At 45.6% G+C, this 14,709-nt stretch overlaps 1 protein-coding gene across 3 annotated transcripts in view; it reads right to left on the bottom strand.

Annotated features, from left to right (window-relative positions):
* Nucleotides 1–14,709, bottom strand: part of NPY5R (neuropeptide Y receptor Y5) — a 126,701-nt gene that overhangs the window by 111,258 nt on the left and 734 nt on the right. The gene's annotated exons all lie outside the window — the stretch shown is intronic.

Genomic DNA, 14,709 nt, shown 5'->3' with positions numbered 1-14,709 from the left:
TCTTACTGTACCAGAATCTTTCAGCCGGTCCGGCGATACTGTAAGAATTAGGGATGAGCTTCGTGTTCGAGTCGAACGCATGTTCGACTCGAACATCGGTCGTTCGTGCGTTCGCCGAATTCCGAACGTTTGGGCCGTTCGCGGCAAAATTCGTGTGGCCCACAATGCACTGCGATGGCGCAATGCATTGCTGTCTCACGATTGGCCAAGCATGCACTGTGACCCCGCATGCTTGGCCAATCGCAGCGCCAGTAGCGAGGAGAGCAATGGTTGGCCACAGGCATCCTGCCTGTGGCCAATCATAGCTCAGGCTGTGTAGTGCACGCCCCACACTATATAAAGCTGCCTTTCAGGCGGCCTCGTGTAGTGTTTGTTAGCATCTGAAGCAGTGGGTGTTCTGTGTACCTTCAACACAGTTACACACCAATCGTTTTTGGCTGATTTACTATTTTGCTCTTGTGTAGTGGTTACTGTCTGTGCCCTGACCGCAGTATACACCACTATATTCACCTCACCTATATAGCTAGTGATCTAGCTTTAATAATAGAGCTTGCAGTCAGTAGTGTTAGTGCGTGCTGTCTGCGTGCTCTGTACCCAGTACATACCACTATATACACCTACATAGCTGTTCTCTATTTGAGCCCGATTGTCATTTGCTGGAGTTATTGGAAGTTGTGTGTGCTTCCAGCACAGCACAGTATACATCTGTATATACTCCTTTAACTCTGCTGTTTTCTGGTTATTGTCTGCGTGCCCTGACCGCAGTATACACCGTGATATTCACCTCACCTATATAGCTAGTGGTCCATCTTTAACAATAGAGCTTGCAGTCAGTAGTGTCACTCAGGAGATAGTGCGTGCTGTGTGCCTGCTCTGTACCCAGTACATACCGCTATTATCCACCTACATAGCTGTTCTCTATTTGGGCCCGATTGGCATCTGCGGGAGTTATTGGAAGTTGTGTGTGCTTCCAGCACAGCACAGTATACATCTGTATATACCCCTTTAACTCTGCTGTTTTCTTGTTATTGTCTGCGTGCCCTGACCGCAGTATACACCGTGATATTCACCTCACCTATATAGCTAGTGGTCCATCTTTAACAATAGAGCTTGCAGTCAGTAGTGTCACTCAGGAGATAGTGCGTGCTGTGTGTGTGCTCTGTACCCAGTACATACCGCTATTATCCACCTACATAGCTGTTCTCTAATTGGGCCCGATTGGCATCTGCGGGAGTTATTGGAAGTTGTGTGTGCTTCCAGCACAGCACAGTATACATCTGTATATACCCCTTTAACTCTGCTGTTTTCTTGTTATTGTCTGCGTGCCCTGACCGCAGTATACACCGTGATATTCACCTCACCTATATAGCTAGTGGTCCATCTTTAACAATAGAGCTTGCAGTCAGTAGTGTCACTCAGGAGATAGTGCGTGCTGTGTGCCTGCTCTGTACCCAGTACATACCGCTATTATCCACCTACATAGCTGTTCTCTATTTGGGCCCGATTGTCATCTGCGGGAGTTATTGGAAGTTGTGTGTGCCTCCAGCACAGCACAGTATACATCTGTATATACCCCTTTAACTCTGCTGTTCTATAAAAAAGGCATCTGCAGGAGTTAGTGGGTGTTGTGTGCCTCCAGCACAATATAAACTACCCAACTACTGTTTTACCCAACTCCCTTCAGGCCATTACCATGTCTGGAAGGCCAGCAAGGAGAGGCAGACAGGCGCGAGCCGATATAAGAGGGCAAGCAGGCTCTGTGTCTAGAGACAACAGTGTTGGTCGTGGACGCGGTGCATTGTCATCAGCACATGGCCATGGGACATGCTTGTCCTTCTTTTCTGCAGCTGGACATGTTGAACCGCAACATGCCAACGACTTGGTAGAGTGGATGACCAAGCCCTCTTCATCCTCCTCATCCTCTCTCACCCAGTCTCAGGGTAGTAGAAAAGCAGCTGCCAACACATCGTCGTCCCTCCTCTCAATGTCATCATCAGTGACTCCTTCCCTAGACCCACCACGTCCTCCTGAGGAGTCTCCTGAACTCTTTGAGCACAGTGTTGGGTACATGCTCCAGGAGGATGCCCAGTGTTTGGTGGGCTCTGATGATGACACTCAGCTAGAGGAAGGCAGTAGCGTGAGCACAGAGAGAGGGGATGCTCAAGAAGGACAGCAATCTGGCAGTCATGTTCCACAAGCTGCAGCATACTGCCAGGTTTGCTACAGCGATGAAGAGGGAGGGGATGATGAGGGCACTGACTCCACGTGGGTGCCTGGAAGGAGGGAGGAGGAGGAGGAGGAGGAGGCACATGTCCAACGAGGCAGGATGCCCTCCGGGGGCCAGCTTAGGGGCAGCACACCGACTGAATCACACCGCAGAGCTCCGCCTGCGCAGAGCGCTTCCTCTGCGCAGAGCGCTTCCTCTGCGCGTTATTCTAAAAGTTCTTTGGTGTGGGCCTTTTTTGAGACGAGTGCATCAGATCGCACCGCTGCTATTTGCAACATATGTCTCAAGCGTATCTCACGTGGCCAAAACATCAGCCGCTTGGGCACCACATGCTTGACCAGACATATGTTGACCTGCCATGCAGCTCGTTGGCAAGCATACCTCAAAGACCCACACCAAAGAACAAAGCGGACCTCTCCTTGCTCCTCATCAGCTGGCATCTCCAACCCCACTAGACCTTCAGTCCTCTCTGAAACCTGCTCTGAGAGGAATGAAGGTGTAGAATTAGGTGTGTCACAGCCAAGTGCTTCCGGGAACTCTGCTAGTGGTACATCCACGTCCGATTATAGCAGACAAATGTCCCTGCCCCAGCTGCTGGACCGGCGGAAGAAATTTACTCCCAGCCATCCACATGCCCAGTGGTTGAATGCTAGCTTGGCTAAATTGCTAGCACTTCAACTGCTGCCTTTTCAGTTGGTAGACTCGGCCCCCTTCCGTGAGTTTGTACAATGTGCGGTTCCTCAGTGGCAGGTCCCCAAACGCCACTTTTTCTCACGGAAGGCGATTCCGGCTCTCTACCGGCATGTGGAAGGCAATGTCCTTGCCTCGCTGGACAGGGCGGTAAGGTGCATATTACCGCTGACTCATGGTCCAGCAGGCATGGACATGGACGATACCTGTCTTTCACGGCCCATTGGGTCACTCTTCTGGCTGCTGGGAAGGATGCAGGACAAGGTGCAGTAGTGTTGGAGGTTGTTCCGCCACCACGCCTCCAAAATGCTACTATTGGTTGTGACACACCTCTCTCCTCCACCCCCTCCTCTTCTTCTTCCTCCATGGCCTCTTCCAGTGCTCTGTCCTCAGAACCAGCGGTGCTCCGTAGGCGTTGCAGGGGCTACGCAAGTACGCAGGCAAAACGATGCCATGCCGTGCTTGCGCTGGTTTGTTTGGGGGACAGGAGCCACACTGGGGCGGATGTTTTGTCAGCTCTGCAGGGGCAGGCCGAGAGGTGGTTGACGCCACGCCAGCTTAAGCCAGGAATGGTGGTTTGCGACAATGGCACCAACCTCCTTTCCACCCTCCGACAGGGACAACTGACCCATGTGCCCTGTGTAGCTCACGTCCTTAACCTGGTGGTGCAGCGGTTCTTGGGCAGGTACCCCGGCTTACAGGATGTCCTGAAACAGGCCAGGAGAGTCTGTGTGCATTTCCGCCGATCATTTAATGCCTGTGCTCGGCTGGCTGAGCTCCAAAAGGAGTTGAACCTGCCCAAGAACCGCCTTATATGTGACATGCCCACCAGATGGAACTCAACATTGGCCATGCTGCAGCGGCTGCACACGCAGCAGAGGGCCATCAATGAGTACCTGTGCGACTACGGCACCAGGACAGGGTCAGGGGAGCTTGGTTTTTTCTCACCACGCCAGTGGGGCATGATCAGGGATGCATGCACTGTCCTGTCACCGTTTTAGGAGGCCACAAGGATGGTGAGCAGTGACAGTGCATGCATCAGTGACACTATACCTCTTGTCCACCTCTTGGAGCATACGCTGCGTGGAATAATGGACAGGGCACTTGAGGCAGAACAGAGGCAGGAAGAGGAGGACTTCCTTGCCTCTCAAGGCCCCCTTTATCCAGACAGTGTTCCTGCTGTGCCACCCATCACACAGGAAGAGGGTGAGGAGGAGGAAGAGGAGGAGGAGGATGATTGTGTCAGCATGGAGGTGGAGGCTGGCACTCAGCATCAGCAGCAGCAGTCTTATAGGGATGATTTACAGTCCCAAGAAACACGTGGACTTGTACGTGGCTGGGAGGAGGTAGCTGCAGATCATGTTGTCCTTAGTGACCCAGAGGACTCCGGACCGAATGCCTCAGCTAACCTACGCTGCATGGCCTCCCTGATCCTGCAAAGCCTGCGGAAGGATCCTCGTATTCTTCGGATCAAGGAGAGGGACCATTACTGGCTGGCCACTCTCCTTGATCCACGGTACAAGGGTAAGGTTGCCGACCTTATATTGCCATCGCAGAGGGAGTAGAGGATGAGACATCTCCGGGAGGCCTTGCAGAAAGCTCTGTGCAACGCGTTCCCAGAGACTGGGAGGTCACAAACTCCTGGTCCTGGACAACATGTTGCTGAGGCATCAGTCAGAAGGAGCGGTGGAGAAGGTGGCCGTCTGACTGATGCTTTCAGACAATTTTTTAGTCCGCAGCCCCAAGGTATGATTGGTTCCAGCACCCATCGCCAGCGTCTAATTTACATGCTGCAGGAATACCTAGGGGCAAGGTCAGACTTGGACACCTTTCCCACCGAAAATCCTCTGGCTTACTGGGTCTTGAGGATGGATCACTGGCCAGAGCTTGCACAGTATGCAATTGAGCTACTGGCCTGTCCTGCATCCAGCGTTCTTTCGGAACGCACCTTCAGTGCTGCTGGTGGCTTCGTTACCGATCACAGGGTGCGCCTGTCCACCGAATCAGTTGATCGACTGACCTTCATCAAGATGAATCAGTCTTGGATCACCCACAGCTACCAAGCACCTGAAGCTGATGTAACCGAATAATTTTTTTTGAAATACCACATCCCTTCAAGACTGCCTATGCTGATGCTGAGTGACTGTCCTGTTATGTTGATTGTCTATCCTCTTCCTCCTCCGCTGATATGTTGGAAGAACATTTTTGGTTCTGGGTGATGCCAGCAGCCCAATTTTTCTGCCCCTGTTTAACAGGGGCGTTTAAGTACAATTTTTGATGCAATGCTTTGCAGCAGGGCTAATTCCTGCAATAAAACTAGAGTGTATGGCAGAGGTTGCAGTGTGATGGCACCCGTGCCTAATGCCCAATTTTTCTGCCCCTGTTTAACAGGGGCGTTTAAGTACAATTTTTGATGCAATGCTTTGCAGCAGGGCTAATTCCTGCAATAAAACTAGAGTGTATGGCAGAGGTTGCAGTGTGATGGCACCAGTGCCTAATGCCCAATTTTTCTGCCCCTGTTTAACAGGGGCGTTTAAGTACAATTTTTGATGCAATGCTTTGCAGCAGGGCCTGCAATAAAACTAGAGTGTATGGCAGAGGTTGCAGTGTGATGGCACCAGTGCCTAAGGCCCAATTTTTCTGTCCCTGTTTAACAGGGGCGTTTAAGTACAATTTTTGATGCAATGCTTTGCAGCAGGGCTAATTCCTGCAATAAAACTAGAGTGTATGGCAGAGGTTGCAGTGTGATGGCACCAGTGCCTAATGCCCAATTTTTCTGCCCCTGTTTAACAGGGGCGTTTAAGTACAATTTTTGATGCAATGCTTTGCAGCAGGGCTAATTCCTGCAATAAAACTAGAGTGTATGGCAGAGGTTGCAGTGTGATGGCACCAGTGCCTAAGGCCCAATTTTTCTGCCCCTGTTTAACAGGGACATGTAATTACAATTCTTGATATAATATTTCACAGGAGGGCCCCTTCCTGTGCCCACCCAGAGTAACTGTGAGGACTTATAGTGTTGTGGCACCAGCACCACAACCACCAAAGGTCAATTTTTCTACCACTGTTCAACAATGGCATGTAATTACAATTCTTTATATAATCGTTCACAGCAGGGCGCTCCAGCGCCCACCAAGAGTCACTTTGAGGGCTTACAATGTTGTTGCAAAACCAACACCTTGTTCCGCCATTTCTGCAGAGCATATAGGGCAGGCCCCTACTTTCAAACATCCAATTTACAAACATCTCCTACTTGCAAACGGAAGGAGACAACAGCAAGTGAGATGAAAAAAGATGGACGACAAAACAAATTATACAGGGGTGATAACCCTTCCCTATGTTTTCCAAAAAGCTTAAAAATATTTTTTTTGACTGGAGCTACACTTTAAAAATGTACCAGTTGAAAATTACAAACAGATTCAACTTAACACAACAAACCTACACAGTCCCTGTCTTGTTTGCACCGCCTGTATACTGCTGTTCTGAGTATATAGGGCCTGGGGGCCACACGCATTTCCTTTTTTTAATATGGGTACGGGGTTCCCCTTAATATGCGTACAAGACCCAAATAGGCTGGTAATGGGCAGGGAGGGCTACCCATGCCATTTTTCTGAATGATTTTCAACCATATTGCAGGAACCAGATATAACATTAAAACCGCAAGCAGTTTTAAATGGTGTTATTTCCGTTTAATGTCATTTTGTGCAGGGACTGTTCTAAACACGGGAAACACGTGGCACTTCACAGGCATACTACAGACACCCACCAGGCACCATATTTAAAGGAATATTTCACTTTTTTTTTTTCACTTTAATCGTCATTAAAATCAGTGCTCCCACCAAAACGGTTGTTTTTAAAACTTTTTTTTGCAGTGACCCATGTCCCCTGAGGCAGGAGGCAGGTCGCCAAACCCTTTTTAGGACACTATCTTGCATATTAGCCGTTAAAATTAGCACTTTCCAATTCGAACGTTCGAGTCCCATAGACTTCAATGGGGTTCTAACGTTCGTACCGAACGCGGGGGTCATTCGCAAGTTCTGGTGCGAACCGAACCGGGGGGTGTTCGGCTCATCCCTAGTAAGAATTGTGGATTCACTCATGCCCATGGCAGCTCAGCTTCCAGGCTCTTACCGAGCAGCCAGCCTTGTGCGTGGCTCTCTTACTGAAGAGTCCTCCCACTGGTCGCGTGTAGAGTTGCTGGGCCTCGTCAAACCCGAGACGGCACCGAAACACCTTAGAATCCTCCTTCCAGTTACTGCACCTCGAACTAGCCAGTTTCAAGGTTTGGAAACAGATGGATCCGCACCCCGGGCCATGAGGGCCCCTGGGGGCTGGTCAGGAGGACCAGGACCACGGAGTCAGCAACAACTTCTGGACTGGAACCCAGAACCACGTGACTTCGACACCTTAAGTACCCTCTCCCGGATTACGCAGTGAGACAAACGTGCCCACTGATTGGCTCCCAGATAGAGATTGGTACCCAATGCGTCCAACCAGACTGCGTTCTAAAGCCCCTCACAGGTGTACAACCCCACCTATGATCAGGCAGAACTTCTATACAGCCCAGCCAAACTGATGCCAAAGTATAATTTAGCACAATTAACCCCAAAACGTACTACAGTTTTGGGCAAAAACTACATTTTAATACATAGCGTGTACTCATTAGGAGTACTGGCGCTACAATCACAAGACAGTGGCTTAGCATTATCGGAGTGCAATAAGAAATTCTATTACTGAAAAAATTTATTGGCCAAATCACATACAGGCATGATGTTGAACATGTGGAAAAACAGTTTTTGCATTTACAGTGGTGTGAAAAAGTGCTTGCCCCCTTCCTCATTTCCTGTTCCTTTGCATGTTTGTCACATTTAAGTGTTTCGGAACATCAAACCAATTTAAACAATAGTCAAGGACAACACAAGTAAACACAAAATGCAATTTGTAAATGAAGGTGTTTATTATTAAAGGTAAAAAAAAAATCCAAACCATCATGGCCCTGTGTGAAAAAGTGATTGCCCCCCTTGTTAAAACATACTATAACTGTGGTTGTCCACACCTGAGTTCAATTTCTCTAGCCACACCCAGGCCTGATTATTGCCACACCTGTTCACAATCAAGGCATCACTTAAATAGGAGCTGCTTGACATAGTAAGGTCCACCAGAAGATCCTTAAAAGCTACACATCATGCCGAGACCCAAAGAAATTCAGGAACAATTGAGAAAGAAAGTAATTGAGATCTATCAGTCTGGAAAGGGTTATAAAGCCATTTCCAAAGCTTTGGGAATCCAGCGAACCACAGTGAGAGCCATTATCCACAAATGGCGAAGACATGGAACAGTGGTGAACCTTCCCAGGAGTGGCCGGCCGCCCAAAATTACCCCAAGAGCGCAGCGACGACTCATCCAAGAGGTCACAAAAGACCCCACAACAACGTCCAAGGAACTGCAGGCCTCACTTGCCTCAGTTAAGGTCAGCGTTCATGCCTCCACCATCAGGAAAAGACTGGGCAAAAATGGCCTGCATGGCAGAGTTCCAAGGAGAAAACCACTGCTGAGCAAAAAGAACATCAAAGCTCCTCTCAATTTCTCCACAACACATCTTGATGATCCCCAAGACTTTTGGGACAACATTCTGTGGACTGATGAGACAAAAGTGGAACTCTTTGGAAGGTGTGTGTCCAAGTATATCTGGCGTAGAAGGAACACTGCATTTCATAAAAAGAACATTATACCAACAGTAAAATATGGTGGTGGTAGTGTGATGGTCTGGGGCTGTTTTGCTGCTTCAGGACCTGGAAGACTTGCCGTGATAAAAGGAACTATGAATTCTGCTGTCTACCAAGAGATCCTGAAGGAGAATGTCCGACCATCCGTTCGTGTACTCAAGCTGAAACGAACTTGGGTTCTGCAGCAGGACAATGATCCTAAACACACCAGCAAGTCCACCACCGAATGGCTGAAGAAAAACAAAATGAAGACTTTGGAGTGGCCTAGCCAAAGTCCTGACCTGAATCCTATTGAGATGTTGTGGTATGACCTTAAAAAGGCCGTTCATGCTCGAAAACCCTCTAATGTAACTGAATTAGGACAATTCTGCAAAGATGAGTGGGCCAAAATTCCTCCAGGACGCTGTAAAAGCCTCATTGCACGTTATCGCAAACGCTTGGTTGCAGTTGTTGCTGCTAAGGGTGGCCCAACCAGTTATTAGGTTTAGGGAGCAATCACTTTTTCACACAGGGCCATGATGGTTTGGATTTTTTTTCACCTTTAATAATAAACACCTTAATTTACAAATTGTATTTTGTGTTTACTTGTGTTGTCCTTGACTATTGTTTAAATTGGTTTGATGTTCCGAAACACTTAAGTGTGACAAACATGCAAAGGAACAGGAAATGAGGAAGGGGGCAAACACTTTTTCACACCACTGTATATACACTTTGATAAAGGAAGCTTGGCAGAAAATGTAGGATTTTGCAGAAGGATTCCTATACTTAGGAATACTTAGGCGTTTGCATACTGGAGAGTTGATATGAATATAAACCTTCAAAACACTAAAAAGTTCCTGAAAGAACAGCTACAAAAGATCAAACAAGTGTTCTGCATAAAGCATAGGTTTACCATCATGTTGGAAGATGTACAGTATGCATCTAATGGTTTATTCTTTCTAAAAGTATGATCATCATAGGTGTGCAGCCTATTGCATTGGGTGTGCAGCCTATTGCATTGGGTGTGCACTCCAAAGCTCAAACACACCTGCCCTTCTCTGCAGTATCAGCTGCACTGCACAGTGAATGAATGGGAAGTGCTCTATGCTGAGTGGCTTCCTGTTCATTCACATACCAAAGCATAGTAAACCCAGTTTACTATTGTTCAGTAATGAATGGACACAGTGAGCAAGTGTGTTCACTGTGTTTATTTAGAAAAGGAAGAGGCTGGTAAATTACATAATTATCAGCCCCTTTCCCCGCCCTCTATCCTGAAACAGCAGCAGCAGCAAGGGGAAGAGCAGAGGAGGGAAGCCAGCAGCACTGCAGAGCCAACAAGATGGGGGAAGCCCGGGCAGTAGGGGGAATCGGCACCACACATAGTGATTAGGGTGTGCCCAGGCACACCTTGCATATCCCCTGCACACGTCTACGATGATCATTATGTCATACGCTACCTAATAAATTGTGACATCACCACTGTCACATTGCCATACTGTCATAGTTATGTTTGCTTTTGTTATAGGAAAGAAGTATATTTTGATGCATATGAAATTAGACATCTTTACATGGCAGAAATGTTGAATAACTTCCAGGTATGTTGCTGCTACTGAATATGCTTTCATTGTTGGTATCATGATCTCTTCAAGAACTGTAAGACAAAATCCATGTACCAAATTCCTCTTTAAAATATATTATAATATGAACAGATAGTGATCACTGAATGTAACATTTATAAAAAAAAAAATACTTTAGAAAGAAATCTCAAAAGTATAAATCATGGAAAAGTTGCAATTTAAAAACAACCTCTGTGTAGTGTATACAGTATATGCACTGTATAGTCAGGGCTGAATTTTCCATTAGGCAGGGTCTTGGGGTGGCATTCTGCCTGCCTTTTATGTCTCTTGGCTCTAGTAGCAAACATTGTCAATACAGCACAGCTTCCAGCTTCATCCACCACCAGCATTACAAGACATTACCCATCAATGCCAGGTTTCTTTAGTAGTGAGCCCTTGTAGAAAGTCAGCCCCAGCGCTTTTTCACTAGTGCCACTGATGATGGGGACTTGCAGCAAGTTGGAACCAGGTCACAGCCCCCAGGTATGCTCAGCTGAGGATGCAGAGACCACTTGCGTATGCAAAATACAGATGGCAGGAGACAAAAGACGATCCCGGAAACAAGCTGAGGTCAGGGCAGGCGGCAGACAAGCACAAATGAAAGAGACATTTAATACATGAAACACTTGGAAAACAGGAGCTCAGAGAACTAGGAATTTGCTCAGGCAACCCGGGTTGCGTTGAGAAAGTCTTATATAGGGAAACAATCTAGGAAGCAGGCCAGGGAGTGATAGAAGAGAAGGAATACGTTTACTCTTAGGTGTTCTGCAACAGAACATCTACCTGCAAGTGTTGGTAGATACCAACTGTTGGCACTTTGCTATGATGCAAGATTTTGTAAATATCACCCAGTATGCCAGGCTGCCACCAGCCACTTGATTTTAAAGCTTTTTGAGCATCTCCCAATGTGCCAGGCTGCCGTCTGCCACTTGATATCAAGACTTTGTAAATATCACCCACTATTCTAGGCTGCCACTAGCCACTTGATATTAAAGCTTTATGGGTATCTCCAATATGTCAGGCTGCCCCCCTCCATTTGATATCAAGGCTGTGTAATCATCACACAAAATGCCAGACTGCATTTTTTTTATCCCTGTTTTTGCTGTCACAAGGAATGTAAACATCCCTTGTGACAGTAATAGGCAGTGACAGCTACTCTTTATGGGAGGATATGGGGTCTATAAAATCCCGAATCCCTGCTCTGCACTTGAAAGTATTCAAAACGTCAAGATCTGCGTTTATGTGTAATTTCTATTTTTTTAAACTGGCGCCTTTAAGATGCCAGAAATCCAGGAAGTGATGTCAGGACATCGCTTCTAGGTTACCAGATCCGAGACCCAAACGAAGCATCGGCTTTGTTCGGGTCTTTGGCCAGCTGGTGGACCTGCCAGCTAGTTGCTCAGGCCTCCCGGTGGGGCGAGAGAGCCCAGGCGAGTAGCAGAAGGTGGTGGGGGCGGTGGGTTATCCCCTCCCACTGTTTGTAATAACAGCTGAGTGGCTGCTGTGCCGCATTGGTGGTTATTCAAATAAAGCTGACCACCCGCTCTAAAGAAAGATACCGGGGTGATGCATGCAGCTGCATGCATCACACCGGTAAAACCCCTTCAAGCCATATTAGTAATATCAGTCTACTTTGCGACCGATCATATGGTTTTGAATTTATGGTTCTTCAGAAAATGTTGATATCAGCCTGCAATAATCGGATAAGCAAAATAGGGCAATAACTTCAGAGATTTGTAATTGTGAATGACTGTATATCTTCAAAGAACCCATCTATTTTGAATACATGATAGGGTTCAGTCTCTTTATTATTTTTTTTGTTAATTAAATATATAATAAAAAAAATACCATACACTGTCGTAACAGCTTTTGCTTTTTTTTTTGTTGTTTTGTTTTTTTGCATAGTGCTGTTACTATTTTATTCCTCTGCAGTTCCTAGTCTTGGAAATTCTAAATCCGTTCCTTTAAGTGATTCTTCTAAATGGTTGAAATTTTGCAGGCACACTGACCAGCTGAGGTTATCATAAAATATAGTAGCCTATTGATGTACCACTGTAAAGCCAAAGCACAGATCTTGAAGTCTTTCCTTTAGTGGGATATAGTATATGATATGGGTTATTTGATGCTGCACATCCTTCCTGCTCCTTGCTGGCATCATTAAATATGCCTGATGGCTGTGATGCATGATGTTTGCAAAGATGCCTATTTTGTTCCCTGGAACCACATCGCTCCTCCGAAAGCTCTTTAGGATGAGTTGTGTGCGCTCTACAAGAATTAATAAGTATCTGACAGCTCCAGCACTGCTTCAGCTGTATTTTTGCTGCTGTAGAATTTATCATGCAATCAAAATAATTTAGACAAAGAAGATTGTGGATCTTTATGCCAATTGAAAGGGCTACTGCTAAAGCCACCCTGGCCAATGGCAGTAGATTGTAGTTCAAGTGAATGATAGCAAGAACTGGCTTTAAACTGGTCTTAAACCCCAAACCAAAAATTTAATATATTGCAGCTTACCAGTAACTAAATGGGGTGGCTGCATTCCTTTTCTTTTTTAGGTATTTATCCTTCTGTTTTCACCTGGTGACCTCATGTATTAAGTGCCTCCCCTCTGGATGAAGGAGCAACAGAGACACCTTTGGGCAGCAGTATTGTCAGGTTTTGGGGGAGGGGAGTGTTAGATGTACTAGCAGATTTGAATGCACTAACAAATTGAAGCCAAACTCCAGCTTACACTTTGCAGTTACAGCAGTTTTTTTCCCCTTTTGACATACAGGTTTTACATACATTAGCACCTGACAAGGTCCTTACAATGATCAGCTTTTAATGGCTTGTTTCAACCCTCTACACCTGCAGGACATCTTGATCTGTTGAAGAACAACAGACTTACTGACTTGATCACCAGGTGAGAATAAAAGAAAGCAAGCCTAAAAAAGAAAACAAATGTAACCATCACATCTAATTGGTAAGCTGCCGTATAATAAATGTTTGTTTTTCGGTTTAATACTGCTTTAATTTTATACACATATCAACTAAAAAGTTTGGAGGAAAAGGAAAAGAAACATTGCAACTAAGTAAACGCTTGACTTGTAAACAAATGTTATTTTTTAAAGGAGAACTCCACTTTTATAAATCAAAAAATTATATAAAATATACTGTAAATTTGCTACACAAGTCCTTTTGTTATTTATTGCTACTATAAAAGTACCTTTCCATTTCAATTGGAAGCAATTTTCTAGAAAAAAATATTTTCGGAATTGAGTGCCAATATTTGATATACAAGTTGCTGCAATTTTCAAAAAATATTCAAAAAATGCAATGCAATATGGCAAACTGCAGGTGTTCTGTACACACTAGTATACAATATAGTCCCAGAATTGCCCTTTTCTGCTTGTGTGATTGGCTCACTTATTTTCTCAAATGTCTGCACTAAGCTATAGGTAAAATGTAGGCATACCCTGCAATAGGAGTTATATTTTTGCTAAGGGTTAGTTTACATAACTGCTAGACCTCTGAAGAGTGACCCATGGTGTATCACTCTTCAGTGGATGTTAGTCAATGAGGTGACATTGTGTCGCCTCCACTCCTCTTGTTTTAGTTCCTAAAATTCACTTGAATGGGTCACGTTTGGCAAACAATGCTGCCCACTGAAAGCAACAGAGGACTTAATTATTGCTGCAGTGGCGATGCGTTGCATGCGTACATCTACTTCCGCTGCCTTTGCAGCTTAAAGGGGAGGGGATAAAAATGTGCATCAACCACATGTTTTTTCTACAAAATGTAAATGAGCCCCATGGAATAACTGCTTCTAAAAGGATGCAGACACTGCAACATTCCTCATTAGAACAGTGCACCGGGTAGTTATAATGGGCACAGAACCTCCCATTCAGGAATCAGTCTGGAAAGAACATGGTGAACCAAATGTCTTTTTCTTCAAAACAGAAAAAAGGTTCTCCTAAGTGTGTCAAAATCCCTGCAATGTTAACATAATCATGGCACTTTCAAATACCATAATTTCTGAATCATTTAAATGACATATACTTATCCAGCAGCGTTAGATTGTTAGGTATAATTATGTCATATTTACATCTTCATTTTAAACCTCACAAAAGTTCTGTAACATGCACTAGGTTTCCCTGGCTGTGGGGAAATAGCTATCATACCCAGAAGTTGTTGTCTGATAGTTCTGGTTTTCCCCAAGACACAACCAGAGGTGCAACGGAACTTGCTTTTGTATAGAAAGATCTTTAAAATGAAAACTCTTTTGGAGGTCATATAATGCCTGTAAGTCTTCCAATCCTCTGAGTTCCATGGCCAGGAGTATGTTAGACCTCAGAGTTGGTTTACTTTAGAAACATGGCTGTATTTTTAGGTTCCCCTGAATCTGATTGGCCGAAAGGAGTGTAGACTTGAGTTTAGGGTACTCCTTTATTAAAGTGCATGGGTGATCACCAAAAGACAATATTTTCCTATCATT

Source organism: Lithobates pipiens, unplaced genomic scaffold (assembly GCF_037356315.1).
Source record: "Lithobates pipiens isolate NorthernLeopardFrog02 unplaced genomic scaffold, aLitPip1_a1.2 Scaffold_13, whole genome shotgun sequence".
NCBI classification, from domain to species: domain Eukaryota; kingdom Metazoa; phylum Chordata; class Amphibia; order Anura; family Ranidae; genus Lithobates; species Lithobates pipiens.
The sequence above is the reverse complement of the archived record's forward strand: the minus strand, read 5'-3'. Positions and strand labels throughout refer to the sequence as shown.